Source organism: Chlamydotis macqueenii, chromosome 1 (genome assembly GCF_036417535.1).
Source record: "Chlamydotis macqueenii isolate bChlMac1 chromosome 1, bChlMac1.mat, whole genome shotgun sequence".
Lineage (NCBI taxonomy): Eukaryota > Metazoa > Chordata > Aves > Otidiformes > Otididae > Chlamydotis > Chlamydotis macqueenii.
In genome coordinates, this window is record NC_141556.1 from 118,438,516 (window position 1) to 118,457,745 (window position 19,230).

At 43.4% G+C, this 19,230-nt stretch overlaps 1 protein-coding gene across 2 annotated transcripts in view; it reads right to left on the reverse strand.

Annotated features, from left to right (window-relative positions):
• The window catches only part of KCNJ6 (potassium inwardly rectifying channel subfamily J member 6), a 166,828-nt gene extending 148,637 nt beyond the window's left edge, over positions 1-18,191 (reverse strand). Inside the window, exon 1 of one of the 2 annotated variants that reach the window (XM_086739862.1) lies at positions 18,065-18,191. The gene's annotated coding sequence lies outside the window, so the exon portion shown is untranslated. The remainder of the gene's footprint in view (positions 1-18,064) is intronic. The other variant, XM_086739856.1, reaches the window with a different exon arrangement.
• Between the last annotated feature and the right edge of the window lie 1,039 nt (positions 18,192-19,230).

Here is a 19,230-nt window from a genome sequence, read left to right on the forward strand (position 1 = left end):
TTTCTGCCAAACATCCTTCTTGTTAAAGATAGGTACCACACCTGCTCTTTCCAATCTGCTAGAATTTCCCTCATTCTCCATGAGGGGGTTTTGATGTTGTCTCAGGCAGTCCTTTAATGTATTCTTCAGGCTTAATGGATTTGAAAACATTTAGCTTTATGCACACTGTAGCCTGTACCTTCCCAGTTATAAGGTAAGACCTTCCTTTTTGGTTTGAACAGTACTAGTCCCTTGGTCACTTTCCAGTGAAAGCTGATGCAAAAAAATGCATAACACACCCTTTATGGTACTGAGTATAATCTGTAGCTTTCTTTCCTCTTGAGAAGCGGGTCAGGACTCTCCCAGTGCTTCCTCTTACTATTAATCTATTCACAGATTAATTTCTTGCTACCACTGATGCCTCTTGCAAGCTGGGTTTCTTTTTTGTTTCTCAGCTTCCAGAGTTAGCCCCTATTTCCTTCAGCAATTATCTTCAATGCTATGAAATAGTTTGTGCATGCTTCCCTCTTGTAAGGTCAATGTGAAATTCACAAGTTAGCTCAGCTGATCTCTTACTACATTTCTTATACATCATCTGGATCCCTCTGTGTGTGTATGCGCCTGTGTGGGTGTGTGCCTTTTCTATGAAGGACAGCTTTCCTTAACTGCTGTAGGTTTTTTTTGCAAAAATCGTCCAAATCCCTATCATCAACAGCTCCTGCAATCTGGGTACATCTTCTAATTACCCACAAAAGAACCCACCTACTGATCCTTCTAGTTCAGTGACCTATGTATTAGCACCTTTTTCCTTTCCTCTCTGTCATTACCTGGACACTTGCATCTAGTCCCTTCCTATATATAATATGGCTGGTTACCGTGTCAGACAATTCTTCAAGCCTCTGTCGCACCAGTTAATTTGTTACCTTGATCATCTAGTAAGGTGTCTGTGCTAATGCAAGAAAGACAGGAAATAACAAGGAAATAACCAAACTTGTTCAATGGATTGACTCACTCATTCATGCCGTATGCATGCCCTTGATTTTAGGTCTTTGTCAAAGTCACTGGTGTTTACACATACCTAGAATCATAGAATCGTAGAATTATCCAAGTCAGAAAAGCTCCTTAAGATCATCGAGTCCAGCTGTTAATCTAACACTGCCAAGTCCATCACTAAACCATGTCCCTAAGTGCCACGTCTACATGTCTTTTAAATAGCTCCAGGGGCGGTGACTCAATCACTTCCCTGAACAGCCTGTTCTAATGCTTGACAACACTTTCAGCTAATAAATTTTTCTTGAAAGTTTCTGTCATCTTTCCCATCAAGGGCAGTTAAAATTCTCCTCCAGGAGGAAGTTTATAAGCAAAAATAGTCTTCCTTTGTCTTTGTCAGGAGGTGGCACCCCTCTTATCACTAGCTTATGATTTGGTGTTCAAAGAAACCACACTCCATCTTAGTAACACCATGTGAGCAAAAGGGCCTGAATCCTAGTTCTTATTCCTTCAGGATCTTGGCCCTTCACTAAAAGAGCTGGCCAAAACCATGTACGTGATGCTTAGGTTCCCTGTGTTTCCCTAAGCCCTTTGCTTCAGCTCTCTGGGCTTCCTAATTAATTTTGATTTGTTCACTCAAGACAGTATCAGTGTCTGGAGTAAGAAGTGTGGTTAGTGGTACAAGTAAGCCTGAGTAACTTTCCAGTTAGTCAGTTCAAAGTCAGGCTGCTTGGCAGTAATGCATCCTCTGAATTCTTAAGGAGCTCTTTTATAATAGATTTGGAAAAGATTTTTTTCTGCCTACTAGGACGACGTGTCTGTTCCTGATCTCAGCAGATGACTACTCAGGAGCTGGAAACTGTCTGTCTCCAAAGACGGATGTAGCCAACTTTATCCTTCCTTTTCCTCCTATTCTGTTACTGGTACTGTTGCAAAGCCTATACAGTAATCCATTGTCTTTGTCTTTGAGGTTTCATGTGTTAAAATGCTTATGATCGTTGTTTCATCTGATGGCCTAATCTCACAGCCTTCCTTAATGAGTCTTACGACATTCTATTAAGTGGCATGTCCAATGCTGAATATCTTTCCCCTCTTGACCTTCATGGAAAGGGAAATACAATACTTGCAAACGTAGTCCAAGGCTTGGGATGAAGCACTGAGCTCATCTGTCACTGTCCTTAGTGATGCAGGTTGACAAATATTTGAGAGACAAGATACTTTTTGTGGAACCGCCTGTGTCCATCACTCTGTTATATACATTGTGATACTTGCTAACACCTCGTATTTAGAACTCCATCCTGAAACTAGGATTCAATAACTTGAGAGCTGCTGGGCTAGCAGCTTACCAACCTGTTTGCCTAGATGAATTCTGCTGCTTTGTTGTAAGGGAGACTCTGAATGTTGTGGTGAATCAATGGTGGGACATTTTGTTGTATGGAATAGCTAACCTGGATTCTAAAAGTTGTATAGTAGTGTTAGCATGAGAGTGTGCCTGTGTCTGAAGAAGTCCTGCCTCTCAATAGGACTAATTCTTCAGGGAGCAGCACCACATTGAACTTTTGGATCTGAAAGCAGCCACAGTTCAGTCTCTGCACTGCATTTTGTGGCATGCTTTATATGCCCAGAACGGAGCTTAAGGCCTTATATGCATTTTCAATAGTGGGATTTCAATACTTAATCAGTATTGCTACCCATGGTATTTCTTCTTTATGTTTTCTTTTAATCTCTGTTCAGGCACATTGGGAGAAATTCATCCCTTGCTGGAGGAAAGACTAAAATTCCTTCACTGAAATGTTAGCAAGTTTACAAAGGTAATGTGTTGTCTTGGACTCTGCTGTTCAAACATCATTCTTTGCTCTCTCCATCTTACCAAGCCTCCTTTTTCATTGTAATTTTACTATCTTTTATCAACAGTAGACTTGATTCTCCAGTACATCATGTCCTGTGTGTGCAAATGTTGCACATAAAAATGTTACACTTTGGGGAATTAGTCTGATTGAGGTGGAGGATTTATTTTACCTCATGCTAATGCCAATATGCTGTTTTGGAGACCTGCTCTAGTGTTTCTGCATGCTGTTCACACTCTTGCAAAGTGGTTGTCAAATTTTCCCATCCTGATTTTTGTAAATATATATGTGACCCTCCAGAGTTCAAGGCAGGGTAGAATCATACTTATGACACTGGGCCACTGTTACTTTGTAATGGGAACTGGTCAACTGAGAGTTTGGACCTTTCTCCAAAGAGACAACTGAATGTGGCTGTGCTGTGTTGGGCTTGGCTCTTAAGCTGGGTTTGCATCCAGCTTTTGCATGTGGCTGGTTATATAATACTGCAGCAGCACGGAAAGACAAGAATTACTTGATGAGGAAAGTGACAGTGGAATGGAGCACTGAATTTCATTATAAAGGTGAACAACCCCAGTTTGTGACAGCTAAGAGAGTGAAGTTCTCTAACACGGATTATTTGGATTAGAGGACAACTGTACTGGGCAAAATGTCCATCTCTCTGTGTATGTAATAAACTGCTGTAGCCCCTGGATTTAACTCAGTGACCTGATAAAAGCGTGCATAGTTGTATACTTAGCACTAGATTCCTGTGGCCCTGGTTTGGTGCAAATAGTTGACCATTTGCAATAATTGAGCATGGCATCCTCCTGACATTCAGAAATCCCCAACAGGGCATAGCTGCATGATCATCAGTAGCACGGGGTGATCACGCTGGAAGCTTTTGGAATCTGATATTCTCCATTCATGGCACTAGATTGAAGGCAGTAAGAGCCAGGCAGCATAGTACAGAGCAGCTATATCATCTACATCAGCAAAGAACTCGACTGAGACTGGGAAAACACTCTTTCATCTGTGGGTCAGCTTCCCATATCTGTGCTCACCCATTCTGAGGAACTAGTTCTGCAGGGATACAGTTTCTGCCTGATACATGATTGCTGTATCCAGCAAATCTCTGAGCTTCTGTCCTCTGGTCTATGATCCATTCCACACAACACCAGTGAGAATGCATGGGATCCAAATCAGGATCCCATGGGATCCCAAATCAGGAGTTACTTTAGCCTGCATCTCTTGTCATCATATCTTCTTTTTATGGCACTGCCAATAATGTAGAGCTGTAAGATGCTGTGTGCTGCATCTACTGTAGGGATGATAAGCTTCTTTCTGTGGGAGTTGCTAGAGGCAGAAAAGCTTCAGTTTGAGATACTACTTAAAAGTTCAAAGTGCTAGTAATTAGGAGAAACCATTATTTGACTTTAAACTGAATGTGTGTCATCTGAACACTCGGAGTCTTTGATGAGTCTGAGAGAGAACAAGCAGAACCCTGCAACACTGTGCTCTCAGTCATTGTCCTGATGCTGCTGCTTTGTTTCCTAAATCAAAACTTTGTTTTGTGGTTTTTTTTTCAGTAAAGACTGTGTTCTTGGGTCTTGTCCCATTGCCTGTAAAAGGGATATAGGTTAATAAGGGCTATAACTGCTTTTTCTTTAGAAAATGGAGTACTCTCTCTGCCTGTGGTTAGTGCTCTGAAGTGTTTCTTAGCACTTCTTAGCACTTCACCTCTGCATGCTCTTGGGGCCAAATTAGGCCCCAAGTAGGAGTAGGAGACAGAATATATCATTCCAGTGGGGCAATAAAAACCATATCAATATAGGTGAGGGCATGTACTGGAGGGTGGATTTTGCTCCCTTCTAATCGGGGAAAACTGGAATTTGCCTACTTCTCCCAATAAGGTAATTGGGCCACTTTTTAATATACCTTTATATCCCTGAGCTTTCTCATTAATATCCATTGAGGAAAAGAGTTGAACACCTTCAGGAGGGATGTGGGAAGTCCCTCCAAGTGTGGAAGGTAACCATGGCACATTTTCAAGGGCCCAGTGGGGATAAAAGGCTTTGTTCAGCAGCCTTGACAAACTGATTGAAGAGAAAAAAGCTTTTTGCTACAGATATCAGGAGCAGGAGAAAGAGCAAGGGGAAAAGAAGGTGAGGAAAGATCAGCCAATTGAGGGGGAGTAAATAACGAGTGTTTAGTTTGTTTCAGTACCTGAAACAGCTGTGGTATCCTAGGGTATAGTCTAGAGACACTTGTATTAACGAAGCTAAGAAAGAAGCTGGAGAAAACAGTCTGATCAAAAGCAAAGCAGAGCTCGCGTATACTTGTTTCTGAATTCCTTGTAATGCTCTTGCTGTGCTTTTATTAGTTGCCTGAAATGGCAACAGTTTAATTCGAATCACTAGTGTAGCGGTGTAAATCAATTAGAAATTTGACTGTCTTGGAAAAAACCCCAACTGATTATGTGATAGCTAATGCGGTTAATTCACATTTTCAATTATTATCCCACAATGATATGTCTATGAGGAAAATATCACTATGCTGAAGTTTTTCCATGAAGACTTAGATAGGTGACAAAATTTAATTAAGGGTTTCAATTGATTCCCACTGAAATGAGTAGGAAAACTCTCATTCACGTCAAAAGCAGCAGTTACATTTTACGTATGACTAGTATCAAAAATACACTGTTGAAAATATCAGAAGAAAACAAGCTCCTGTTGACAACTCAGAAGTAACCGCACCAAAGCTCCTCTACTCCTGTGTATAACTGTATGGGCCCACATAGCTCTATGGACTTCAGTAGTGCAGAGCTACTCACACATCAAACATTTACCAAGAGAATGATTAAACATTTTTAACATTTACCTTCTTTTTTAACGTGTACCTTGTTTTGCTGCAAATGAGTTGAAAGTTTCTCCAACTAAGTAGCTTCCTATTCCAGTACACATGCACACAGAAAGGATATAGATAAAGTATTTGGTCAGAGTAGGGATTTTATAACGGTAACATTTTATAAAGGAAAATTCCAAATCCATTTCTGGGTTGGGATGCTGAACACCTACTTTCTGCAGGAGAAAGCTTTACAAATGAAATATAAACCTTCTAGAAATATGACATAAATTTGGAAATGATTGCCAAGTAATCTCTCAAAGATAGACTATTCACACAGAAAATCAAGTTATACCCTGAGAGTCAGCCAAGTTAGAAGCAAGAGACAAGGATACTCAAAGTGGAAGGAATTATGAGGTTTAAAAACTAGAATAATGAACATGAGGATATTAAAAGTCAAAATACATAGAGTTCTAAGATGAGTGTAAACAGGAAAATGATATGCCTTCTTTTTAAGAAAGACAAGAAGGTGGATTTAGGGAACTACAAGCTGATTAGCCTTTCTTCAGTCCTTGGAAAAAACATGGAGAAAATTATCAAAAAAAGCTGGTTTTGAGAAATACGAAAGACAAGAACATGAATAGGAAGAGTCAGCTTGGATTTATCCCTTGGCAAGTCATGCTTGACCAGCCTGACAGCCTTCTACAACAAAATGATTTGGTCTGTGGATGAGGGAAGAGTAGCAAGTTTTCAGCAAGACTTCTGACACTATCCCATAACTTCTGCTAACCAAACAGGGACAAGTGGACTGGATGGGCAAACTGTAAGGAGGGGTGGAAAATTGCCTGGATCTTTGAGCTTGAAAGGTCTACAGTTTCAAGTCTAACAGCTCATGGTGTTCTTTGTGAGTTGATAAGTACTGGGGCCACCGCTAATGCCTTCATCAGTGACCAGGACTGACGGCATCTCAGCCGGACTCCAGATGACACCAAACTCGAAGGAGCAGTTGATGCACAAGGAAGGTAGGGATGTTACTCAGAGGGATCTAGACAAGCAAGAGGAATGGGCTATCAAGAACCTCGTGAAGTTGAACAAGGACAAATGCAAAGTCCTGTACCTGGGGAAGAGCAAGCCATGCATCAATACAGGCTGGGGAGCAACTCACTCGGTAGCAACAGTGCAGAATAGGAGCTGTGGATTCTACAGATGGTAAGCTACACATGGATCAGTTGTGTACCCTTACAGCGAATAAGGCTGAATGCATACTGCGATGCATTAGTAACAAATTAGCAAGCAGGCTAAGGGAAGGGATTTTCCCCTTCTTCTTGGCACTGGTGAGTTTTGAGTAGAGATCTCCAGAGGTCCCTTCTAATCTCTTTTTTTTTTTTTCAGTAATTCTGTGAAATGCTTTCATAATTCTTGTATTCAATAATGTTCATTAGGTTTTGTTCTGAGTTAATTAGAGGTCTGTAATAGGGGTTAAGTTAGATAATAACTATACATACACTTAACAAGAGTCTTTTCACATGGACCAAAATCCTGAAAGTTGGTAGGACGTGTAAGATTAGGTCCCTGATTATTGGCACAGAGGAAATATTAACAGGCAATACAAAGGTATAGTATTTTATTTTCCAGTTACTTGTATAAACATTTTTATTTGAGAGGGGAAGCTTTTTAAAAATTTATTTTAACTTCTAGTTCTAATAGTTCTAATTTTGACCTCTGTACTAATCATTAATACATGTTTATCTAGCTGCATCAGAACTATACTGTTCTCCTCCTCTTTGCCTCCCACGTCAGTGTGTAGGATTAAGTAGAAGTGATAATTCTAGGTTATTGAGTATGGCTTTGATGATTACAGTTATAACTGGAGACTAAGGTTTGTAGTTCAGCTGTGAGTTTTGGCATTGTTGGTTTTTTTCTTGTTGTTTGTTTTGTTGTTGAGCTTTTTGTGTTTTGTTTTGCTTGCAGTGTTGGTGTTTTTTTTTTTTTTTTTCTGGTGACACATCTTTACCAATGGAGCTCAACCAATTATGAATGCAACCCACAAAATCCAGTCTTTAGACTGTGACTATGCTGAACGGTGAAATACATGCTTTGGGTCCAGCCTTACTCAGTTTTAGATTTCACTGAAATGGAAAGCTAGCCTGAAGCCAGAAATCTGATTGTTGTAGAAAGTTAAAGTTCTTCCTCTGTGTAAGTTGCAAAAAGAGAAGTCTGATTTTTCTCCCTCTTCTGCTTATAAGGGTGGTGCCTGAAACCTTGTTTTCAAGAACAAAATGAAGATTTCTTGTCATTTCAGTTGCCAATGTTTGCTCTCACCTTTCCCAACTGCACAACCCAACTCCTTAGCTTGTCTTTATCTTGAACCATATGGGGTAGCCATGTCTATACACTTGATAGCTGCAACTTCACTTGGCATTTTAATGGGCCTACCATTGAAGAAAATAATTTTTCATTAGACTTGATCCAATGTTTTAGTACTGAAAACATCCACTTAACACAGGATCTAGTCCTGCACAATTGTGAGCCATGATATCTCTTTCAGTAATAATATAGTTTCTTCTCTCTCAGTTTTTCCTTCATCATAGTGATCTGTATAAAAAGCTGATCTAAACTATTTTTGCTTTGCTCTTAAGTTGATGGAATGTTTAGATTTATTCCCATAAACGGATATGGTTCTGATCCTGCACTACTTGTTTATGGAAAACTTAATTAATGGAAAGTAGCAATAGCACAAATCTGACTTTATTCTGATCTAAAAAAAAAAAAAAGATATTTCATTAGTTGGTATGAGGAAATAGAACAGATGACATTTTTATGCCTCTGATTTGACCATTTCAGTTGTGCTCACCTTGACTGCTGTTGACTGACATTCTATACAATTTGCAACAGCCATTGATTTTAAAACAATCTGCTTTGAAATGTGTTTTCATATTTACTCTCAAATCCATGCTTTGTCCCTAAAGTAAGCTGATCTTTACTAAAGGTCAAGCAGAAATACTCAGGCTCCTACTCCTGGTAAATGTTTGGGTTGATACACTGCCATCTCTGTTGAAAATGTGCTGTTTGCTCCCGGGGAGCTGCGAAACTCCCATGGGAGTACCATGTGCTTGCACTGTGGCAAAATATGAGAAACTGCATCTTAAAATCATCATAAAGGAAAAGGATTTGGAATACTTGTAGACATTTCTAGAATATGCCAGTTGATTGCTTTCCCCCTATCTGCTGGCTGCACACTTAGAATTATGTAGCACAAATAGGAACAAAGTTTAGGCTGGATTATACAAAAATTTCTGATGACAGTTTTAAGCAATGAAGTCATCCTGAGGTGTACTAAGGAAGCTGTATGTCAGACATCTCTCTCCTATATACTAGCCTATTTAAAATAAATTTACATTTAAGGGCTGATAGGAAACCCACTGAACTTAATGGAAAGACTTTAATGCTCTTTAACTAAAATGCATATACAAGATCACATATTTTCTGTGATTCTATTTCTGTAACAGCTTGGCAAGATTTACTATTCCTATACATTTCCAGTAAGGCTTCCTCCAGTTTCTTTTGTTATTATTATTTCCCCTTATGATAATATCATACATCTTTTCTCTTCAGCATCTCTAAGAGCCTACCTGAGTTTCCTACCAGCCAGCAGCTTAATTCTTCTAAGATATGAGTCATGTGTGACTCCCCAAACCCACCAATCTGGCTTCTGAATGCAGCTGTAATTAAAAAGAAAACAGCAGACAAGTTTGTTCTGTTCTTTGCAAACAGTCCAAGCCAGAACTTCTTCCTAATCCTGTCTTTTTTTCTTTTTTTTTTTTTTTTCTTTTTAAATTCTTTGCCTTTACAGAATTTCAGGTTAAATTCTGGTTCAAGATATATTGACTTTATATCTGCTATTGTTACCTCTGACTTCATGAAAGAGCAAAGCTATTTCCTGCTGGAATGCAGTGTGACAATAATAGACGTTTGCTGTTCATACCCAGCGGTTACTATTTCTTTTCTGGATAGCAGTTAGAATAGCTTTGTAGTTATTTTTTACATATCCAGAAGGTAAAGGCTTTGGAAGCATTAAGTTAGTGTATTAACTGCTGTAGCTTCTTGTGAAATGCGTTTCTCAGCCCTGTGATCTGGTAAGAGATGGATTAGAATTTAAACCATGAATTTGCTAATTGCAAGAGGTAGAGAGAAGGGAAATAGTGATCAGCAATATCTGGATGTTGCAAATAGGCCTACACTTTCAATGTGCTATCCCAGAACTGTGGAATGGACTGTTCCAAATATGGGAGTGTTTATGACCCAGTTCTAGTGCGCTTTTTTTTCTATCGTTTTTTTTGGATGTCTTTATTCCTTCTCTCTTGAGCCATTCTCCTTCCCACTTCTTTCCGGTTTTGACCTTCTGAAATTTTTACATATCTTTACAATCTCTGACTAGCAATGAAAAAGTCAGTCAGGCCCAGAATTTGGCACTAGAATGCAGCAGAAGTTTATGGTCACCTCTTAAAAATTTAAGTCCAGTTGCAGAGAAACAAGCAATGGTAACAAATGTCTGGAGAATAGTTACACGACAGCTGTATTCTCACACACTGCATTGCACTCACAAGTGCAAAGGCAACACTTAGCAACAGCTGCCACAAAATCATACTGTAAATACCCTGCATGCAATTGTAAGTAACCATCACTAGAATATTGCAGATATTGATGGAATATTTTCTTAACAAGTAGGATCTTCTGTTTGCTTGTCTCACTTTCTGAATTTAATAGTGACTTTGGTGTATTTCTGGAAAGTAGATTAACCTTACTTTGTCTGTAATCCTGAAAAACTTCTGATGCACTTTATGCTTTAATGTTATTATGCCTAATAGATGGAATACAGCAGCTTCATAAAGATTGTTCATATCCCTGCTGGATACTTGGCTGAGATAAGCATGTATCTAGTTTATTTAACATGATTAACTACCTGAAGTATTAGAATTCTTATATAGCAATTCACGACAGCCAAGGATTGCAAGATTACTGGAGAGAGACTGCATTTTATGAGATAGCCCCAGTTTGATGTACACACCACACTGGGTAGCACTAATGGGCTGCGATCCAACAGCCTCCCTTCTCCTCCTATCCTGTAAAAATGATGCTAAGTGAAGATTTGATAATTCCTTGTTCCCATTCAGTAAGGAATTAAATCAGGCATTTTATTTATTTCCCATCTAACGGATAGGCTTTCCTGCATTTGTACCAGAAAAGCCAGCAGCATACTAAGGAGAGTACAGTGCGAGGGCTGTACCAAAGCTGGCACAGTTTCCTTTACTTCCCTTTTAGATCAACCTCCTTTCCTCTCCACATTGACACAGAGGCCAGGATTCAGAGCCCACTGCAATTGATGGCAATGCTGATATCCTTAAAAAGCCACGGTTTTTAATTACTAAAAAAGGTTTCCTTCCTTTTCCTTTCATAACTATGTTCTCTCCGCTCCCGCTGTTGGTTCCAGCTCTGATAATCTAAGGCCACCTCTGAGACCAGGAAGCACCGAGTGACTTCACGCTGCAGCTGGAGAGTGTCAGAAACAATGGGAGAAAAAAAAATAAGCTTGAGTTCTACATAATATTGAGATTTTTATAAGCTAGCCAGGAAGAAAGTGATGTAGGACCATGCAAATGAAGAAGTTTAGTGGATATCATCATTCTGCATGGGAGCTCTGAAGACAGGGATTCATCGCTCCTTCTGCAACTGTAGATTGCCACATTGAGTTAATTACTTGAGATGCATTGCATGAAACTTGAGGCACCAAAATATGACATCTCTAGAGGTCTATTGAGATTTTTGGTGAACTAAAGTTGCTCTTTAGGGCTGCCCTTTAGAGTTGCCCAGCTCTTTTCACTGGTGCTATAGGGAGCCCAGGGATGGGCCTTCCAAAGTAGGCATTGCCTGTTGAAGCTTTTTCTGTGAAAATTTGAACCCATGGAAATTAATGGGGAATTACCTCTCCATGTCCAGACAGCTACTGAGCTGGAAGAAGGTGGTTCTTAATTACAAGCATTTAGTATAAATGCTTATTTTCAAGAACGGGAAATTGATCTGACAAGCTGATAGAAACTACAGACTGTGTGTGTCAACAGGAGAGGCGGGGAGAAAAAGTAGGAAGGTAGGAAATGTCATTACTTTCTCATTCTTCAAATTAATACTTTGAAGAATAATTTGGCAATTGCTTATTGTTATAATGAATCCCTGCTCTTGATTATGGTAAATACTAAATTATATGATAATTTCTCCTTTGCTTTCAGTGACAAAGTTGTCTGTATTGACAAGATACAATGAGATTTTTCTTTTTAAATGGGAAGCAAAAGCAGAGGATTTCCTGCAATGCTGCAAAGCACTCTGAGCTGGTGAGTCTAATGCAGGGATGCTTATGATAAAGCATTGCAGAACACGGTTGATGAGAGTATTGAATTAACTATGCTGTCTTGTGCTCTCTCTCATCATCTTGTTCGTTCTTTCAGCCTTTTATTTCACCCTTTCAATCTGCACGTTATTGTTCCCTTGTCCAGAAGTTTTTTTTTGAGAATTCAGCATAAATGCCACCGCTTGGCTTTAATCAGAAAATAAGCCCCAGCATTTTCCTCCAGCGAGTCCCAACAAATCCTGTGCATGGTGGCTTCTTCAGGTCAGGCTCCAACAGTCTATGTAGATCAAATGAAGGTGGAATAGTACAGAACAGTTGCATAAACCTATCTTTAGTGTTTGTTTGCCTATGAGGTGCCATCACTGCTGTGACAGTAGCAATCAGACCTAGGACTTCCCTTTCTAAAGGCATAGTTGAACTTAAAGACCCAACACAATCAGGTCAAAGGGTATGAAGCGAACTCGAAGTCAAGGATAAGCCTTAAGCCTGTTTCTGAAGGCCTGTGATGGAATATAGAACCATATTCAAGCTTGTGCTAAAGCATATCCCCACCCATACCATCTCCAACATCCTGAGGTCTCTGTGTTGAGTCAGAGACTTCCTCTGGTTGGGAGGCTTTTCTGAAGGCTCAAATGTCTGCATACATGTCAAAGTCTGAAGCTGCACTCTCTCAATATGAGGCACATGACAGAAAGGGTAGGTAGGTCATCAGCAGTAAGGATTAACAGCAGGCTCTCTGGCTTAAATATTTGAATGAACCTTCACTGTCTGCACTAACACATACAGTGCTATTAATCAAAGCAAATGCTTTAAAAAACTTAAATCTCTGTGGAATCATAATATACTCCTGCAAATTGCAAGCTATATGTGAAAACATTAGTTTTCTGACCTCAAGGCTAGTTCTGCCCTTAGATAGACTACATTATTTTCCTACTGAGGTGAGACAAGGAAGTAAATGTTCCTTGGAAGTAAGTAATATCAAACTGAAGAATAGTGTATATCATGAATATGCACTTTCAGCCATATACTTGCATTCATTTTGAGGCCTGATAGAATGAGCTTTTTATTTTACAATACTAAGGTGATATATATTATTGTAACAAGGCAATGTGTCTTATGAGGGCATTTCTGATCTTATTGTCAGTTAGACCTACAGTACTACTATGACCCCTATTCTTTTGGACACCTATACCAGGAACGTCATGCTGTACCCAAACCACTAATGGCTGACTTGAAGTTGTAACTGGCAAGTAGAAGTGGGAAATCAATGGGCTTTCACCTTTTAGTTATTTTAAAATTCAAAGCTCTATTGACTAATACCCCAGAGCAAGTGTATTTTAGAGGTTCTTCTTAGTTATGTTAGAGCTTCTTCTGCAACCTCTGGCATTAACTGGGGCTTCGACAATCAGGACTGTGTACAGTTCTTGCACTCACACAGATCTTCACTGATTTTTCTGGGCATTATGTGGCTCTGAGGGTCCATTTGCACGAACTGCTGTTAGAAATTGCATATCTTTTAAGAACTTTAAAATTTACTCTTTTTTTTTTTTGTCCTGCATCTGAAGACAGGATGTTCTGCTGGCCATATGTAAAATCTCATTAATAGAGTGCATGTTACTAGCTAGCAAAAATCCATTTCAGCAAGCATTTAAAATATAAGTAAGATGTGTTTCCTTTGTTGTCAGATTCCTTTAACCCTGTATGGTATTCTACTAGGCAGACTATGGGTGATGAGTTAAATGAGGATGGTGCTCTGAACCTCCTTATGGACATGATTCATATATGCAGCACAGTGCCTTTGCAGCTGCCATACTAATATATATGACCGAAAAATTCTAGTCTCTGCACATGACTTTTGACCACAGAGGTTTTCCTCCAGCCCCTGCATGGACAGGACTGCTCCCATTCACATCCTGCAGTATGCCGGGTCGAGGTGGCCTGGTGCGGGCTGTCCTTTTGACAGAGACTCCACAGCATTGTCAGAAGGCTTCAAGCTTCCATGACAGCCAGCATTCTTGGGCATAATTAAAAATTGCAGCAGTATATGAAAAAGTAGAGTTAGTAACCTCCTATTCCTCAATGCTTTTATTCCAGCTATTCATAACACACACACATAATAAAGTTGTATTTCCAATATCAATAGCATTCTGGTAAAGCAGATGATGCACAGTTTTAGGGGAAAACCAAAAAAAATCTTCCAGGAAGTCACTATCAAGTGGGAATGAGATGAAAACTCTTTTCTTGGGTTTACTGTTTGGTAAATTTAGCACTCATTGTTTAAGAAGCATCAGTCCCTTTCTGCATGATCAGTATTTAAATATTGACAATTAATATATTAAGAATATTGTTTCCTAGTATCAAACTGCCTCCACCAGTAAAAATTGTACATCCACATAAATGTAACAGACCCATTAACCTAAATCATGTATCTTTTAAAAACCTGCCAATGTTTAATTGTCCCAATTAAAAAGCAACATTTTGTAGCAAGCAGATGATGAAAACACTGAACAGAGCTCCCAAGCCTTTAGCAACAATGAAAACAAAGGAAATAATAAAATAGAAAGGTGTTCTTTACAACGCTTCAACCACTATTACTTAAGACTTAGTTTAATTTATTTTGGGAGAATGTTAATATGAATTCTTTTACTTCTTACTTTTAGAGAAGCATATAAACAACTCCTGAATAAAAATCTATTTGTATATGTGAAAATACCATGAGAAGATTATGACAAACCCAGTAACCTTACACCAACAGTGTCCAGAGTTCTTGATATTTTATAGGTGAAAGAACACAGAGCTTACACCTGTGAAATATCTGAATAAAACCCTTGTGATGGTTAATTTATGAAAATATAAATGAAATTATATTTCTTTTGCATAGTCTGAAGAAGAGAACTTGCCTTCCTTCCAAAACAGCATGTTTCAATAAAATGAATATAAAACACGGCTACAAATACATGGTTATTAAAAAGAAGGAAGTATTTTCTGCAGTGAAATTATGTATCTTGGGAAGATCATATTGAATACGGTGTAAATGCACTGGCAGAAATTCCACAAAGAATTCTGTCTTTTACTAAACTGATTAAGGTTGTGGCTGTGGGATTTTCTGTTGATGTTGCTATAACTGATTTTTTAAATTATGTTGCTTATAAGGTAAAATCATTCTGTAATTATTTGATAAAATTATTCTGACACTGCAGGAGTATTTCCTTACATAACAAAATCAATAGCTTGAAGTATTATAAATTATTTGGTAACTGCCCTGAAGAGCTGTATTCTATTACTTCTCCTCATTTTCCCACAGGAAAGTAATGAGTTCCCAAGCCCATACTTACAGTTCAGTTCTTTATTTCCATACTGCCTAAGAGATACATCTGAAAATGTGAGGCCCACCATTAAGAAATTCAGGTCTCCCATTTCCATAAAGGCTTAACTCATTAGTTCACTTGGCTTGTCAAGAAGCATAGTTAGAGCAAAATATGGATCTACAGTTAAAGAGACTTTACTTCAACTTGTTATTCTTAGAGATGAATTTGCTTGGAGTGCCTACATAAGTACAAAACTTGACTATCTCCCATGCATGAGTAGGACTCACCTATGTGGTTGTCTCTGCTAGGCTAGGACTTATTTGAAACAGATAATTTACAATGAAGAAAGAATACAGGGAAAGAAAGGACCCAGTAGCTGGTGTGATTTGGTGGCTTGATTATAGTTAAAGCATAACCTCAAGAGGCTGGGAAATTGGATTCAAAACCAATAATTCTAAATGTATCTATAGTTTATCACCTATCAGGATCAAGGCAAGATTAAATAAATCTTGTTTGCTTAATGAAAAAAGAACATCCTGACACAGTGAACAGCACAAAAGTGACTAATCCACCTCTGTCTTCCCCAGTGAATATTATTCATTATGCTGTTTGCTTTTCTAGAATATTTTTTTGAAGTAATAATTACATATGTAACTAATAGCATGAGATACATATAGGAAAACGGAGCCAATAATTTACAACCTAGCAGTGCAATAAATATCTCTTGGCTTTCGGTGAAATATCACCTACCCGAACGCTTTTTCCCCCCACCCACTTTGTATATTTATTTAAACTGGTCACCAAACATCTGAGGAGAACAATTCTTAATCAGCAGGTATTTTTCTGATTAGTTGATTGTGTCTGTCTGACTGACACAAACTCCACCTCTGTAATTGTGCACCTCAACAGTGTGATACCTCCCCAAGCTAAGAGTGCAATTTCTTCGAGTGCAATTTCTCAACAAGTTTTCCTAAGGAAAAAAGTTGAGAACACATATTTTTCACAATTCCTGCAGGACTCATTTTATGGATGTCACGCGTGTGAACAGTCCTGCTGGGTGACCAGTCAGTCATAACAAGTTACCACGAACCACAGCAAACAAGTTGTAAGAAACAACCTCGAGCAAGTTGGTTTAAAAGATGCCATTTGTTAAAGTGTTTACTCTCAGCTCTTGCATGCATTTGGCTCAGGAAAGTTTAGCGGCCCTAGGCGAGGCTTCCTCTGGCTTCTGGCACCCGGCGGGGAGCGGCACTGTGCTCGGGGCTGGCTCTAGCAGAGAAAGGCGGCCGTTTCTGGCGCGGGGACACCGGCGAGGGGTTCCCTCGGTCCTCCCAGAGAGGGGGCCCTCTCCCAAACCCCCGGCCAGGTCCCTGCCCGCCACAGGAAGCCGCGCATCCCCTGCGCAATCCCGGCGCTCCCGGCGCTGACCCGGGTACTGAGGCCGCCGCCGCTGCCTCTGTCCGTGGTGCTGAAGCGAGGCCGGGCCGGCAGCCGGCAGCAAAGCGCCCGTGGGCTGGGGGTGCCCGAAGCGGGGGAGAGAAGGGGAGGGCGGCCGGGGGGCACGGCTGGCACAGCAACAAGCAGCAATGCGGAGCTCTCCCCGAAGCGGCTTCTCCCTCCCGCCGCGGCCGGAGAAGAGGCTCCGGACACGGCGACTCAGGGAGCACCTGGCTCCCCGCAACTGCGGCTCGCCAAGCCGTGTGGGGCAGCTCCTTCCCCACCACGGTCTCCTGGCCCTTCGCCGCCCCCTTTCACCACATGAGGAAAGTTTCGCCCGTGGTATCTTTCTCGCCACCTTCTGAACCGGACCTGGCCGGGAAGAGGCAGCGGAGGGGGGCGGGGGAGGGGAAGGGGGGAGTTATTTCCTACTTATTTATTTATTTAGCTTTTTCCTCCCTCAGGTCGCCATGGTGATACTGAGCTCGCTCTCCCTCCGATCAAGAGTAGACGGGCACCCCTGCGCGAGCAGCACCCCTCCCCTCCTCTCCTCTCCTTTCTCGCTGCCCCTCTTCCTTCTCCCTTCCCTGCCCGCCCAGCGGGACCAGGGCCCCGCCACCCCCTCAACCTGGCTCCGGCTCCTTTCACCCTGGTCCCCGCTGCCCTCAGCTCTGCCCAATTCAGCCCAGCGCGACTCCAGCTCCTCGCAGCACGGCCGCCCCCGGCCGCCTTCCCAGAGGAGGAGAGAGACGGGAGCAGCCAAAACAGCATCCCTTCCCTCTCCCCCGCAACCCCCGCCTTGAAGTTCTTCCTGGCTTCGGCGCTGCTGGGGAGGGGGCGACCGGGCCGGACGTCCCTGGTCGACCCGAGGCGAAGGGAGGCCGGTGCAGCTCCCAGCCCCGTCGTGGCGGCAGCGCTTTGCCCGAGAGAGCGGGGCCGGGGCACGGGAGGCTCCCGCGACGGCAGCTGGAAACGGCCGCCCCCCCCCAACACGGGGTCGGTCCGGCCCCCTGGCCGTGTCCCCCATCCTCCGACGCCACCTCGCCGCTTGCCCAGCGAAAAGTGGCCGAGGCTGCTCGCCCCCCCGGTTACATAAGGAACGCACCCCATACCTCCCGGCACTGCCGCTGTGACTGCCGGGGGGGCTTGGGGAAGGGCGTTTCTGAGGGGAGAGAAGGAAGGGAGGGGTTGTTGCTGGAGAAACGCGGCGGCAACGAGCCGTTACAAGCCCCAAACTGGTACCTCTTCCGCCTCCCTTCGGGTAACCCTCCCCGCCGTACCTGGCGGCGGCACGCTGCTCTCACTCCATGCCGGCTCCCGGCGGGACGGGGCAGGGCGGCTCTGCCCGGTTCTGTACCGGCTCCGGTTCCGGCTCCGGCCCCGGCTCCCAGCCGGTGGGTGCGTGCGGGCGTGTGAGCGCCCCTCGCTGTCACACGGCCCCCCGGATGCTGTCGGGCGTCTCCATTCCCCACGGCCACTCGATCACTTCCCGCACCGCTCCGCCGCCGCGCAGACGGGCACGCCGGGGCAGCGGCACTCTCCGGCTGCGGGGCTCCGCTCCGGGTTCGCTTACGCGCTGCTGGCAGCAAGAGCGGGGTTGGGGGGCGGGGGAGAGTGGGGGATCCGGGGGACGGGACCGGACGGCGGCTGCAGCGCCGCGCGTGTCTGCGTGTGTGTGGAAACGAGGGAGGCGGCGCGGCGTGGAGCGCGGCGGGCGGGCGGGTGGGCGGGGGAGGCGCAGCCCGGCGGAGGCAGCCGCGGGCGGGCCCAGGGGCTGCGGCCGGCACTGGGGGGCTGCGCTAGCCCGGCCGGCGCTGTGGCGGCAACGGCGGCAACGGCGGCGACGGCAGCGACGGCGGGGGGGTGGGAGCGCGGCTGCCAGCAGCGCCACCTGCGGGCAGCGCGGGGCGGCGGGGGCGGTGCGCTCCTTCCGCGGGGGCGGTCCTGCCCGCTGCCTGCACCGCCCCCCGGCCCGAGCGGGGCGGGCAGGCGGCCGCTGGGGAGCGGGAGAGTGAAGGGCGGGCGTGGGAGGCGGGGCGAGACCCCCGGGTCTGAGAGTGCGGGAACCGGCTCCGGCAGCCTCTCGCCCCGCCGTCTGCCACGGGACCGTCCCGCCTCCCTCCGGTGCGCCCTCCCGGTAGGGCGTCCGGCGGAACGCGCTTGCAGCCCAGAAAGCCAACGGCATCCTGGGCTGCATCAGGAGAAGCGTGGCCAGCAGGTCGAGGGAGGTGATTCTGCCCCTCTACTCTGCTCTCCTAAGACTCCACCTGGAGTACTGCATCCAGCTCTGGAGCCCCCAACATAAGAAGGATGTGGACCTGCTGGAGAGGGTCCAGAGGGCGCCACGAAGATGATCAGAGGGCTGGAGCACCTCTCCTCTGAGGACAGGCTGAGAGAGTTGGGGCTGTTCAGCCTGGAAAAGAGAAGGCTCTGGGGAGACCTTCCA